This window comes from Buteo buteo, chromosome 7 (assembly GCF_964188355.1).
Source record: "Buteo buteo chromosome 7, bButBut1.hap1.1, whole genome shotgun sequence".
Lineage (NCBI taxonomy): Eukaryota > Metazoa > Chordata > Aves > Accipitriformes > Accipitridae > Buteo > Buteo buteo.
Genome location: NC_134177.1, coordinates 23,869,156 through 23,884,261, shown reverse-complemented (window position 1 = coordinate 23,884,261; position 15,106 = coordinate 23,869,156).

Below are 15,106 nucleotides of genomic sequence, written 5' to 3'. Positions count from 1 at the left end.
TATTGGGTTCTGTTATCTTCAGCTGTGTAAAGGATCTGGACATGCACTCTGGCTCCTCTGAAAATCCAGGCCTTGCTCCAGTGTATTTTAATAAAGGTAATTTTTCCTCCATGATGAGGGATGGGTGAAGGTGCCACTGTCTCTCTTCTGCTTCTCTTTTCCTGAGAGATATAGCTCAATATATTTTTACTTCAGTTCACAAGTCCTATTTCTAGTTTTCTTTTTACTTCTGTGTCAAGTTAAATATGTTCCACATTGAAAGACACTGATAACACTGACAGTGTGCGCTCTGGTGGTATTCTGCCCAACAAAAGCTTTGTCTTGAAACTAACCTTTCCCTCAGCAGACAAAAGTGAAGGGCACTAATAGCAAATGAAAACATATAGTTCTGTTTATTAGGGCTGTTGGTTTGAATGCCAAGTTCTCAGTACTGCATTGAGTGCATTTTGTATACAGCTGGAATATGTCATAGATACATTTAGGTCTTTGAATTTTAACATTCCCAGGTGATTTTTTTTTTTTTTTTTTTTGTATTAGCCTTTAGTGCAGAAAGAAATCTGGATACCTTTTAAGTTCTGCAATTATGAAAAAATTATTGTTATTAAAATTAATGCTATATTGTTTAAAATAATATTTATTTTAAAATTGAATTATTATGTAGCAATGGCAGCAAAATAAATTATAAAACTTTCAGATTTTATATACCTTCTTTGAATGGAAGCGTTTTATCTTTAGTATCATTTTAGATATCTATCCCCAATATAATATTTGATTTTGTGTCTATTTAAATCAGCGGTGAAGTTTTCTAATGATTTTACTCATACATGCCCAGTTCCTCATGAGTAAAATCAGTAAAAAACTTCACCACTGATTTAAAGCTTTACAAATTTTCTAAACAAAGAGGCAGCCATCTTCTTCCATGTGCTTTTGAAACAATATATTAGTTCCATGCAAAGAAAGCAAGGGTTTCTGCCTGCTGTAAATAACTGATACATTTTATAAAATATGCTGCTCATTTATGGTCTGATGTAAATCCTAGTGAATCATAAAAATATTCCCGTTGGTTTCTGGGGAGTCTGGATATAGTCCTTAGGCAAAATTGTTTCTTACAATTTTGTTAAAGTAGCCATTTGGGAATCATGATGTCCTGTTAATATTAAGGGTTCTTTTATACTTATTGTGATTAGGTTGGTTTCAGCTTTGTTTATTAAATAACGTGAATAATGGTTATATAGGAATTTATTTTGAGTGGTGGTGTTAAGAGATATACCGAAAACTTTTACAAGAATACAAACAAAAAAGAACTGAAGAAATGGATTGGATGTTTCATATATGTAAACAATTTCTATGACCATCCTCCAGCCTGCCACCACTCAAATCCAGCATGTTTTTATCAACTGTGTTTTCATGGGAGATTAATGAATTTGGGAAGTAGATGAAGATACTTATTAGCATTTGATCATTACTTTTTGGCACTCAGTCTGAGAACTCATTTATTCAAAGAAACACCCTGCATACTCTATTTCTTTATATGCATCCTTGCCTTAGGATTTTTAGGCAGGAATGGTGGCTTATTATGCTCCTTCTCAGTGTGTTGCTGGTCAGAAAAATGGAGGCCTGTCTGCTGATAAAGACCTTACCAGAGTTACTTATGTCTTTGACACTTCCATGCTGTTTTACTGCACTGGTCTATTTGAAGTTAGCCTTGAAGACCACCCAGAAATACCAGCTGGTGCAGAACTCTGCTACTCGCATTCTTAGTAGAAAGGAGCTGCTATCACCATAAAACAAACTGTGCTCAGTGTTTTGCTCTGCCTATCTTTTGCTTGGTGCTACAACAGTGTGCAAATTGTACTCAAGAAGGCCGGATAGCCTGGCAACCGATTACTTGAAGCTGCCTCTCCCTACTACTCCATCATGGCTTGCTTCTCTCAAGTTCTTTGATAAAACCTTTAGGACTAGAGGCAAGCCACACTGAGTAAAAGATCAAACTCTTTCCCTCTGGCAGTTTGTCAACACAAGAACTTGGTAGGGCATAGTGCACATTTGTTATGGCAGGTTTTTAATTACATCTTTGATACAGCAGTGATAGGATTCCATATGTGAGAGTAATGCAGCATATGCACTGGTAAATCAGAGTTGAAGGAAATTTAGGTCAGATCCTCACCTGATGTAAATGAACTCTTTCACTGACTTGAAGGGAACCCCATGTATTTCTCACAGCTGAGAATCTTATTGCTTGTGAGATTTTACTGAAATGTCTAGGCTATAAAAATTACAGTAACAATAGGTATTTTACATAATTGTACTTTTCTCTCTCTCCTAATCCTGGAGCTCACGATGTTACTAAACTGTTGGTGAACTTTTAGGAGAGGCAGACCATGTGTTGACCTGTGTAAAACACATGAAACCTTGAAAATATTAGAAGGTTGCGGACTTTGGAACTGTGAACCTCAGCTGGAACTTCCTGCCGACTGCTTTCCCAGTTAGAAGGCATCAGGTCGAGTTTTGTGCTTTGTAGCATACAGCATGTCTGATCACAACTGACAGACTGCTTTGAAAGCAGGCAGTAAGGATGAACGCTTAATCTGCTGCATAATATGACTGTAAAAAGTTTTCTAACTAAGGGAAGCTAATAAAGCCCATAGGGGTAAGATGATTTGTTTATAATATAATGTGCATAATTTAATATCCATAAATGACAGCAAATACGTGTGTGTCTGTAAATTTTGGGAGACTGCTCAGTTCAATTTCACTACAGTGTGAGCATCAATGAAAATAAACTAAGTTTCTAAGTAGCATTCTGTACCAATCTTTAATTATATAAATTATGTGCTGTCCATATTATGCACTTGTTTACATTCAGTATGTACCAATTTAGTTTCATCTACATAAAATGTCTGTAATAAAGCCATCCTACTGCAGTCTTCTTATTGCAAAGCTTGGAGTCATACCACAGCAATACTCGGATCATGCAAGTCAGCCTAAATGAGCACAATAGCTTCCATCGATTTCTAAAGACCTATTGCCGATGTTCACCAGTTTAGGATCTCACTGCTATTTTTATGCTACAGAATGACTTAAGAGAAGAAGATCTTTGTTTTGAATCCATTAATAGATGTCCTTTGTAGTTCTCTCCCCTTTCTCTCTCCACCCCACTTCCTTCCAATTATCTAAAGGTCAAATATTGAGACTCTTTTCTAGTTATGCTGAACAAGATGGTATTTTACTAATTGCCCCCAGAAGACAATGGGACCATTGTCAGCATAAGCTACTAATCGGTGCAGATGGAAGAGGTAGAAACAAAGTTAAGAGCTCAAAGTATTGTTCCCACTGACTTTGGTAGGTCCCAGACTGGACTGCCTGGGCAGCTGGCTGACCGTGATGTGTACATCAAAATATCCCCAAAACAGTGGGTTCTATGAAAAAGTGATTGTAAGTCAAGATCTCATGAGAAGAATAGAATAATAGGTATGAGTTTCAGCTACTACATTAAATCCTGTTCTGAAACAAAATTGCTGCTACAGGTCTGGGCCTTTCTCATGCTCCTGTAGGAGTGGGGGGCTTAACCTTATCACAGAAGGGAGCAGGAGCCACAGTACTGTGCCATGTGAAGTGCAGAGGATGGGAGACACAACACTGCCTTGCTCCGACCTACCCTTTGTATTTGAAGCCCTGGCTCCTTTTCACAGTGTGTTCTGCAGCCAAAAATCCACAGGGGATAATATGCCTTTAGTTACTGACATAGTTTTCCATCTTTCTTCTCTGGATCTCCAAATCTGGATAAGGCCATTGCCAAAAGTTTTGAAGGAGCATGAAGAGGAGGGAATGTAGTGGGATGGAGGGAGGGATGAGGACAATCTGCGTTTGATTGTTTTTGCTTCCATGACATATGGGAATTAGGATTGGCATCTGAACCTCAACAGTTTTTGAGGGACTAACCTCAGTCTCCTGTAGATGAAGGAAAGGGAGCAAAACACCTGATGTGTGTTGGTCTTTTGCTGTAAGGACCAGCATACAAACGTGGAGGACACATCTGTGTAACAAGACAGGTAGACAGAGGAAACAGAATGACCACACTATCAGACTCATCCTCTCATTCTTCATATGTGAGTTCAGGCCATGATTTGAATGCCTGAGAATATGCTGAGATTTTAGCCCAAGGGAAGAAAATTACAAGGCATTGACCCAAAAAGGAAATGTTCAAGTCTTATGAATACTTTAATCCTGTTTATCAAACAGAATCCTCAGCTTTTCCAAACAGAGTATTTTCATTTCATGCTTCCATTTTCTATATCACATGCACAGAGAAAACAACTGAAAACGTTCTAGAAGGATCAACAGTATATTGCACTAGAGAAACAATTCACTTTTCTTGCTCCTATTTGCACCAGTGTCCCTCAGGTTTGCATTGATAGCCAGTATGTGAGGCCTCATGGTGCTGTTTCCACGAGCATAAGAAATCAGTGATAGGAGTCAGCTGTCTTTTTGATCTAACGTTATTCATTAAAGAATTAATAATATTCTTGCCTCTCTGAATATATGAGAAATGAACGCACCATCCTTTTAAAGAAATCTTTGCATCTGTCACTCGTGTAAGTGCTATGTCCCAGTGCATCAAACCAGGGAGATGGATGGAGGGATCAGAAAGAAAAATGTACTGTTCAGAAATTGTTCTGGTAAAATGGATCATATGTGTTTGGGTGGAACAAGGATTTGGGAGAACAGAAATGTTATTGCAGGGATTTGTGGTTAATCAAAGCTATCATGATATGATACACAGGAAACCACCACAGATTTATGGCTGTATGCACAAAACTAATATTACTGACCTCGTTGTAAGATTATCTGGCTCTATGCAGACGTCTTAAAGATCTTAGGTGCTGATCTTGCAAAACGTTTTGCACATACTTAGCACTTATTATACACAGTTCTGCTGAACTCAAACTAATTGCATGACTACTGTTAACCAGCTAATGATTTGAAAGTCTATAATTTCTGTCCAAAAAAGATGATCTTCTACATTCTGTTTTAGACAACACAATATGAATGTGTAACAACAACCAGTTCTCTGTTAGTCTTATGAAATTTAACAAGAAAACATCCACTTTAAGGCATTCTGTAGTGCTAAGAATTTATACCAACCATGCAACAGAATTCTAAGAGACACTTAAAAGAAAACATGCTTTGGAAGAGTACCAGATCTATTATATTTTATAAATATTTGGCATAACTTCTGTAGGTATCTATCCATTTTTATAGTTTAATCTATTATAGATTCTACAGCATTTTCTCTTCCTGTGATTAACACTGGACTTTCCTTCTTCCTCTGTGGACTTTTGCAGGGATGCTGATCTATACTTCTGGTAGATTTGCATTTTATTTCTCATCAACAGGCCATGATTTTACATGTATCACTGTTTTTCAGTGATATAGCCCACACTGTAAGTTTCAATGAGCTTTCAAATATATGTAAACAAAAGGATAGCCACATTTTTTCTCAAAATTTCATTACAAGTTTTCTTAAAAATGGTTCTCTCCAGTTGGACAGGTCCTTCAAGGAAACAAAAAAAAGTGACTTTCAAACTAAAGATTTAGTTGTACAATATGTATTTCACAAGAACAATTTTTTATGTAAGTAAGATTAATGAAGGAAAATGCCAAGAAGAAGTTTTCTCCACCATCACCCCATGAATAAGGTTGCTTCTTGACTATACTGCATTATTTTGCCACCGGAGTTTTTCAGGTAATTTTGCTCTGCCTGACTAAAGCCTTCCCCTGACAGATTTGCCACAAGTAAGCTCTAGAAGGTGGAAGAAAATAGCTGGGAAGAAAGTAACTGAAAAACGTGCAAGAGAGAGTGTGAGCATCAGGAGCCTGCATATTTTTAGAAAGCAATGGAACCTTTGAAATCTCCATCTTCTAACAAGCAGGTTAATCTGAACAGAAGCAGCTGCTCAAACAACAGATATACTCAGTTTTCACTCTGTAGATTGGGACTGAGAAGGAAGGGAAGCATATTTCCTAGAACAAGCAAAGAGAAACAATACTGCTGCTTTTAGCACTTATGAAACTGGGAGCTACATGGGACCTGAACTCCATGACAAAACTCTCATAAGCAGTGACACAAAGAAACATCTGTTTCCATAAATGAAGACAGTCAGAGTAACCTACAGCAACTTGTCAAACAATATTTAGGAATATGTAGAAATAATCCCAGCCCTAGAGCCATCTAATGCATATACCTGTGATGATGCACATGTAAATTGTACTCGTTTGTTCTTATTCAGGTGTTAAGAACAAATAGCCACTCCTATTCTTCCACTCATTTGTTTCTATCTCATTCACCTGTACAAAAATACACTTATCCAAAACATCTGTGTATTTTACTAAGTTTACAGGTGAAGGAGCACAATTTTTGAAAAGTATAAATAATATACCAAATAAATTCAAAGTTATAATTTGACATGTATAATTCACATTGATACTAACTCATATAAATAAACTTCCAGCTTTCACAACTTCAAGACAAACAAAGAAATCACCAGAAAAGAAACATTACAAGCCACATGGGAGGGAAAAAAATGTTTTCTAATCAATGGCCCAATGAACAACATGTTAGTCAGCATGCAGGAGGGGAAGGGATATCTGTCTACATTAAATTAGTGGGGCTTTTTTCTCTGTCCTTATTTAATTCCAGGCTATCAACCTAATATTTAGCCAATAAACAGGATGATAATGATTATTTATCAACTGTAAAGCCTCTCACATGGATATCATGCTGTTAGAGAATATGTCTTATTTCACAGCTGGTTAATACAAAGAATATGACCAATAAAGACTTAGCCCAGCATCTTCTGAAGTTTTCAGTATTTTTTTCCACTATTTGCAATAGCCACTGAATTGGCTTTTTAGTGGAAAAAATCTCTAGTGACTTACACCTTGAAATTCACATTGAACGAATAATAATATTATTATCGATAGTAGCAGTATTAGAAATAATATAATAATAAAGTAATACATAAATAAAAGCATAATTGTGCAAAATTTGATCCTGTATCTCTAAAGACTGGTAATGAAACACCCTTTCATTTAAAATTGAACGTGCTGTAAGATTGCTGCCATGCTGAATGAAAAAAGGCATTGTTGAAGTAATGCTAATACATTGGCTTAAATGTATGTTTACTTATCCACAATGGCATGATGATACACAAGCAGAAGCACAGCATAAAAAGGGTCTAATTCATATGTGGCATAATACAAGTGAAGGAAGCGGGTATAAAGGATTAAATGAGATAAAAACCTGTTACCTGCAAGCAGCAACACTAGTCATTGTAGAAGAGATGAGGGCTACAAACTGGACATGCATTTGTCTCCAGATTAAAGGCTGTACACTTTGAAAGGGTCTCCTTTTGGTCTGTAGGAAGTAAACAGGAGAAGGAATCAGTCTTCATCTTAAATATTATCTCAGACAGGAAACTTAGCCTTTACAGAAGAGTTAAGGAACCTCTCATCAAAGCTTAGCTGAAGACATAAAATAAATAAATAAAAAGTCATTCCTTTGCTAGGAACTCTGTGAAAGGGCACTGAGCTCTTGCAGCAAGGCCTCTGCTTGCTTTGTTCTTAAAAGGGCTAAAACTGTCCTGGTCAGTCCCCAGGGACTTGTCTGTGTTGGATGCAGTCTCATATAGTTTTAAACTGTTAAAATGACATTTTGTTCCTACAAGCAGATCCCAGTTTGCCAAACTTGTTCCTGCTGTGCTTCTGTCTCCTCATTACAAGAGCTGTGCTGCCTGAAAGGGGGTCATGCTCATCCTCTTCTGATTTAGACACACAAGTCCTTGCCCTTAAGGTCAAAGGAAAAAGAAGAGGGTCCATCCACTCCTTGCCTTGCCTTCCATGATGCTAGCCCACATAGAACAGCTGGACCTCGACCAAAAAGTACATTTGCACCCTAAGGGAGATGCAACTTAAACCATTATAAAAACCCTTTCCTGATATAACTTTTCTAATGCTGTGAATAGAATAACCTATACCAACAAACTGTTTTTTCTCCCTGCCAGCACTGTTTTGTTGAGCAGTGGTAGGATGTTTTGCTAGGATTATGGACTCAAATGAAATTTCACCTCTTAACACAGTCCTAGCACTCTCCCATTAAGCGTATTTTCTTCTGATGGATTACTCATCAAATATATACCATGGTATAAGGAAATGTCATTTTAAATCACATGCCCTCCAGCGACACTCAGGCTTTGTACTGTCATAACAGAATAGCTGTCTGGGAAAGCATCAACTTCTAGAAGTAGAGATAACTCCCAGGAATTACCACTGAATTACCCCATCTCTCAGCAAATAACTAGTGCTCATGTTCTGAAGATCAGCAAGCACCATTGTAAAAGAAACTTAGTTGCTTGTATTTTGTGCATAATGAATAAATTACTCAAATGACAAATTTTAGGTGATATTTGTCCAACACAGATTTCTCAGTTATTTAACTAGACATGATCTGCAAGTTTTCACCAATGGCATTTACTAAGCTAACCTTTCAGTTCTCAGTAATATCTTTACATTAAATATTCCTAGTATGTAAAACATACCTAAAGAGCTCAAAGTATTTTTAGTCCAGTTCATATTTTCTCCCTAATATATAGTGATCAGGTGAAAACACATTAGAGAAGATAATTCTCTGGATTAAATATTTTAAAATAAGTAACCAAGATGTTTTCAAGAATCATTGGTAAGGGAAGAACAAAACTTGAAAGACAAGCAATGCAAATGTCTGTAGTAACCCAACAGTAGAGTTAAATACAGAAATCCTGAGCAAATTAGCTCGAAATCAAAGTTCCCAGGAGATCATGACCTTTGCCTCCCGCGATATATGACAATAATAAGTCTTTCATGGAATTATCACAGAAGACATTAATTTGGCCCACTGGTTCACAGAACCACAGCAATTACACTGGCAAGTCCCCAGCCTATGTAGTCTGCTCTTCCAAATGGCAGCAGTGATGAATCACTGCATGCTCAGAGCCAGTTTATGCCTTGCATCAGAATATACTTAAGAAACTCAACCAGAGGTTCTTGGGAGCAAGTTGGTCTTTTTATTCCTAATACCTTAAAAAATCTCTTCACAGACTTCACTCAGGCACTGAGTTGCCACAGTGCTGTGGCTGTCCATACTCAACTTTAATTTTTCTCTAATGAATTACAAATAATAGATCTCATTGGGAAGTTTTATCATTTTTCTTGGACAAAAAAATCTTCGCTGGCCCTTACAAAGATAATGTTAGCACAGCCACCATGGTAAGCTTGAGATCTCCTCTAGTCTCTGTCAAGTGCATCCTCAGAGGATAGGTTCTGTGGCCTTTACTGAATGGCACATTTACTGCAGTGAAGGCTCTATGTACCTGACACACACAGCTGTAAGCTGTGCAGGGACTCTGTGATTGCAAGCCTATTAAAATGACTGAGAAATAACTTCTTCCCTATTTATTGACCTTGTTTATTCACCCAAAGACACACAGCAAAAGATTAAAACAATGCAAGCGTGCATGCAGAATGTGCTAAACTAGACCTTAATCTTTCTTTGCATTCTTTGATAAGCTACAGTGCCTATGCTAAAGCTTCTGTGAAGATGGAAACTATTTTACTGTAGCATGCTCCTGGTGTTCCTTTGGGATGTTCATTTCTCTTCTTTCCTAGGACAGTATCTTTAATGTTTTTGCATTTTCTTTGCTCATAGACTCCAGTTTAAGCATCACAAGCCTTGCTAGCTTGGTTAGACACAGTTCTCCAAGCATCTAAGAATACTTTATGATGTGAACTTTTCATTGCCACACTTTGTTTTCTCTTTCCCAGCCTTTCCTAATTTAACTCTATAAAGCTGAACAGGATAACATCATCTAGGTAAAGTGAGGTGCATATGATATTTACTAAAAAAATGCAAAACCCCAAACCTTCAGACAATTTCATTTCTTCACTAATAAATGGAATTTAGAAGGTCACTAGCTGAAAACAGTTTTTTAAAAGACTCCATATAAAATGACAGGACCCTACATAATTTCTGTGTCTGCACACCTTAATTTTTATTTAGCTATGAAAGGATAAATCAAAAGGAACCAAGAGGGTTCAGAAAAGCAATCCTCCTTTGAAGAAGGAGCTGAAAGAGGAACAACTTTTTAGGAATAAGCAGGAAGAATGATTTCCCAGATACAAGATAAGTGATGTTATCTCTTCCACCCTTTAAAGAACAGTATTCTTGGGAGGTCTGGCAGATTTACATTTCTGGCTTAGATGAGATTTTAACTTCCCAGTAACACACTGATATTGGATAGACTAGAACTATTTTGCTTCCTGCAATATTAAATGGCATGTGAGAATGGAAAGTAATCATAATGGCAGAAGTTAGTTGCCTAAAACATTCACACCAGATGACCACATTTAAATGTACTCCAGCTTGCTTCTTTTCATGTTTGGAGGGAATACATATTGCACAAGATAGAAACACAGTGTAATTAAATACAAATATATTTTAGCTTCTAAAAATAGGTATTACTTCTATTTCTCATCATCCTCTACATTGTTTCTCAGTCATTTCTCTGATTCTAAACACACTGCATGGTCACTATAAAACCTTGTGATGTTGTGGGTAGATTTCTGTAACAATAAGAAATCCAGCCTTCACAGATAGGGTATGTTGAACCTGGCCTATATGGAAAGAACAACAAAATACAGCAGAAGCAAATTAAAACATATGTATTTCACAACATCTGAAGATGTTCAGAAAGCAAATATAGATGTTATTTTGATCTATATAGACTGGGTACATCAGTTCAATAAACTGAAATTGCTTGGCAGAATTTACTCAAGGAGTTGAAGACAGCTTCAGATGATTATTACCGTAAATACAGCTCTTAGAGCAGGTGTGTAGTCCAGCTAAGTATTACCCATGGATTAATAAACTGTAGGATGTGTGAAGACAGCAGCTTACAGTAACATTGATAGATCAAATTCATGTCTATGTTTTGCCTCACAAACATGAAGTGATGCCACAAAATTTTATTTCCTGATTTGCATCCAGTCAGATGCTATCTTGAAAGTTCTAGTAAGATACTCGAAACCAATCATGGTTAAGGGATCTTGCATGTTTCCAGCATTTCAAATATGTTTCTTAAATAATTTTTTTCCAGTAACACTACACAAAGTACTCTAATATTCTTCTGCAACAAAAATAACTTGTTAAAACATAATAGATTGCAAAGATAAAGCTAGTTTAATTGTGTCTATGTTAGAACTCTTTTTAAACATCCTTATAGAGAGTAAACAAGGTCTTGTAGAATATACATATTCTGATTTATTTCTATTTCTATTGTAATTCCTCATTACATCAATATATGCCTGAGCTAGTATTATGTGAAACCAACAGAAAAACTTCCACTATGTAAATAGGCTTTGTATGCTGTTTTTTCCTAGGTCACTGCTTGATATTATTAATACAGAAGAAGTACACATTTTCTTCATATCTTTCACCAAACTCTTAACTGGAAAGAATAAGTAGATATACATATTAAAAGAGAATGTTTATCCTCTCTTTAAGAACTCATGTCCATACTTAGGCACCTAAAAAAATGGTAGACTTCAACAAACTCTCAAAGACTGTTTTTAAGCTCTGAGTATCTTCAAATTTGATTTGGCAGTGTCTCAGAAAACAAGGGAATTAGTACAACCACAGAAGTTGTTTCCACTTATTTTCTCCTTTTTTTTTTCCAAAACAGCTTCCATGTTGATAGCCCTTTTCCTACTCAGTCCTTGCATCTGTGTTAAGAATTATGGGACCAGATAAGACTATTGACTTCATCTGAGTGTATCATAAGGCTTCTGTATTTAATTTATTATGCTAATTTTGACAAGACACAAGATATCACATGAGTATATTCATGGAACCATAACGTAACTCCTGGAGATTATCACTGTAAATACTGTACATGAATTTTAAATGCTGTACAATACTACTGCCAGTGTAATGAATTTGAGGAATGAGATTGGACTTTTTAATTATTCACGTAAACTCTCACTATTTTATGCACAAGTGATTAATTCCATTGGTGAACCAGGGACGTATAGGCCAGCTTAATCAAAATCTGCTCAGATCAGGGGGAAGAGGTTGAATCACCTTCATTCCCCTTGACATCCTATGCCTTTGGCTCAAAAAGTATCTTGCAGAAGATACAGAAGATAAACAAATATACAAAAGATAAATATAAGCTTGCTGTGGTCTCATCCTTTCCCTGGGATTTCTGTAGTATTTAAGGCAGAAAAGGGGCTAACTGGACTTTTGTTCTTACCCAATACAGTTGATCTTATATTTCACGTGGCAGGTGGCACAAGCAGTCAGCACAAATTAAAACAAGTAGGGACACTTTTCACAGGTTTGTTATAATGAGAGTCCTAGAAAAATGGGTCTTGTGGCATTGCCACCTTCCTGCTTCTTTGAGTTAGTAACTCCTTTTTACCTACACCTCCAGCAGTTTAGACATGAATGAAGGCAGAAAACTCTTCCTCTTTGTGAACTTTGGTCCCGCTGATGTTCTGAATCAACAGCCTATGTGTATTCTCAGCACTACATCTACTCTTTCCTCTCTTCAGCACATTGTGGAGGAGACTACTTAATATATTAAGCTAATAAGCAAGCCACTCAGAAGTGTGGAGAAACAACTGCACAGAAAACATGATCTGGACAAAGCAAGTTCTCATCAGCCTGTTATTACAGAGTCAGTGTAACTGCTCAAGAGTTTCCTATTCCCAGCTTTTTCTGAGCCCTTAGACACCAGCAGAACTCTGTTTCTCCAAATTCTTTGCAGCAGCACATACAGAAGCCTTTTTTCTTTAGCAAGGCTATTCCTCCTAGACACTCTGTAAAAGGACATGCAATTCCCTCAACCTGATGTGTCAAGTTGTCTGAATGTTGTCGCCTTCATTACATGAATGTGAATGTTACAATTGCAGTAGGAGGTCAATATCCTGGCACCTTTATTGAGATCCTCCAAAAATTCTTTACTAATTGTTGATATAGGGGACAAGGTATTACTAAATCATTTAGAATATAACCTTCCTATGTAAAGAAACCACAGTATGCTTTAGGAATTTTGTAATTAAATTAGTAATTAATGAAGATGAGTATTTCCTTGTCTGGGGCATCAGCCAATGAATTGGAAGACTTGGGTTCCACATCCTGGTCTGACATTGACTTCCAGGGTGAACTTGGAAGAGTCATTTAGACTCTTGATGCTTTTTGTTAAATGGGGGTGATGCTCATTTCTTTAGGATTGCAAGGATGTGTACAACAAAGCCTCAGCTATCATTACAATGTAATGTAATGAAAGCATTACGATGTAATGTATACTTATCTAAGATGAAAGAGAGTTTCTTAGCCTAAGCCTATTAATATCCAGCATATGATCTTCCAAGAAACACCCCCAAATCCACTAATCAGCCTGAAAAGACATATGCTTCATTTGGGGCCAAAAAGACTCTTTTTATGTGCGTGTGTGAATAAGGTTGAGTCATACAAGCATTTTTAAGTTTCCAGGGCTTGGAACATTTTTTAGTTTTCCATAGATTGAAAATAGTTTTACTGTTGTTCATGCAATCACAAAAATGACCTGGGGTAAACTTTATCTTTAAATATTGATCTCCATAAAAAGCAATTTTTGGCTCGGTTGAACTTATTTTATATCCTGCTGATGAGCCTTGTGGGTGTTAATATGATGAAGTATAGGAACAGTTTTAGATTTTCTATCATCTGATTTCTTTTACCTCTGCATAATTCACTACACATCCTCCAGCTGATGCAACAAAGAGAACCTAGAGACAACACTGGTTCTGATGCATCAGCCTGAGTCATGCCACACAGTTCCAGGCTTTCCCCTGAACAATGGAAGTGTCCTATGGGAAAAACAGTATGAAATCAGGTAATTTAAAACAGTATAAGAATGTATATATAAATAGAGGGGAGATTGAAAGTCAGAGGCAAGCTTAATCCTGACATTTCCTAACTCTTTAATGCTAGAATGACCCAAAACCCCCATTCTTCTAACTCTGCTTTTTTGGGTTAAGTAAGGATGTTCAGTTCCTTGATAGCAGGTGATGGAGAATGCAACTGAAGATAGACAGCTTATGAACAGCTGCAAAAGCTGAATGTCAGCTCCTTGTCAGCTTTGTCCCTTAATTCTGGAGTGATCTGAGTCCAGGTAACCTGAAATTATCTGGTTTACCTCTCTTATGAAATGACTATCATCATATTTACCTGCTATGGAGAGATCCTACATTCTCTGTGGAATCAGTTTCAGGGCTACTTAGCTATTGACTGGAAAACATTTGAAACTCTCCATGTATAGTGCTATTTAAGGACAATTGGCTATTGGATCCATGTAAGGGCACATTGGGTAGGATGCTTGTCTGTCTTTTATGATTTGCCAGTGACTCCCATTCTTTTTCTGCCATTCTTCAGCAGTGACACTTTTTCTGATGAAGGCAAAGCCATAACACACTAGAGTATCCAGAGACACTCAATAACCATGCAGTATGTAAGAAGAAAGAGATCTCTTTTCATAATAGAATTAAATGAAATATCCACTTTGCCTGGCAGGGTAAGGAAAACAGGAAAAACAAAGAAATGACATCTCTGATAGGTGTAGGATAAAGAGGGGAATTCCAGATATACTTGAATTCTAGATTTCTCCTCATCATGCCAGTATATACACAAGCCACTGTGGTTATCAACTGGTGTTTTTTTTTTTAATGGGACTGATTGACTTGTATGAAGCCTCTGCCTTAGTTTCTACATCCATAAAACATTTTGCTTTTTGTTGGACTAAATTCTAAAAGGTTTATCAAGTAAGGAATATCTTCTGAGGGAGATGCTTATCTTCCCCAGAAAAAACTTCACTTTACAAGGCTCAGTTCCAGCTCTGCAACCTTGGTAAGTCACACATAAGAGTGATATGCAACTTGAAATTCTTCACTGAATTCAGTGGGGCTGACTATGACTCCATATTGTTGGGACAGTAGTAGTTACTTTGGTCACCTATTGTGTTTAGAGTGTACA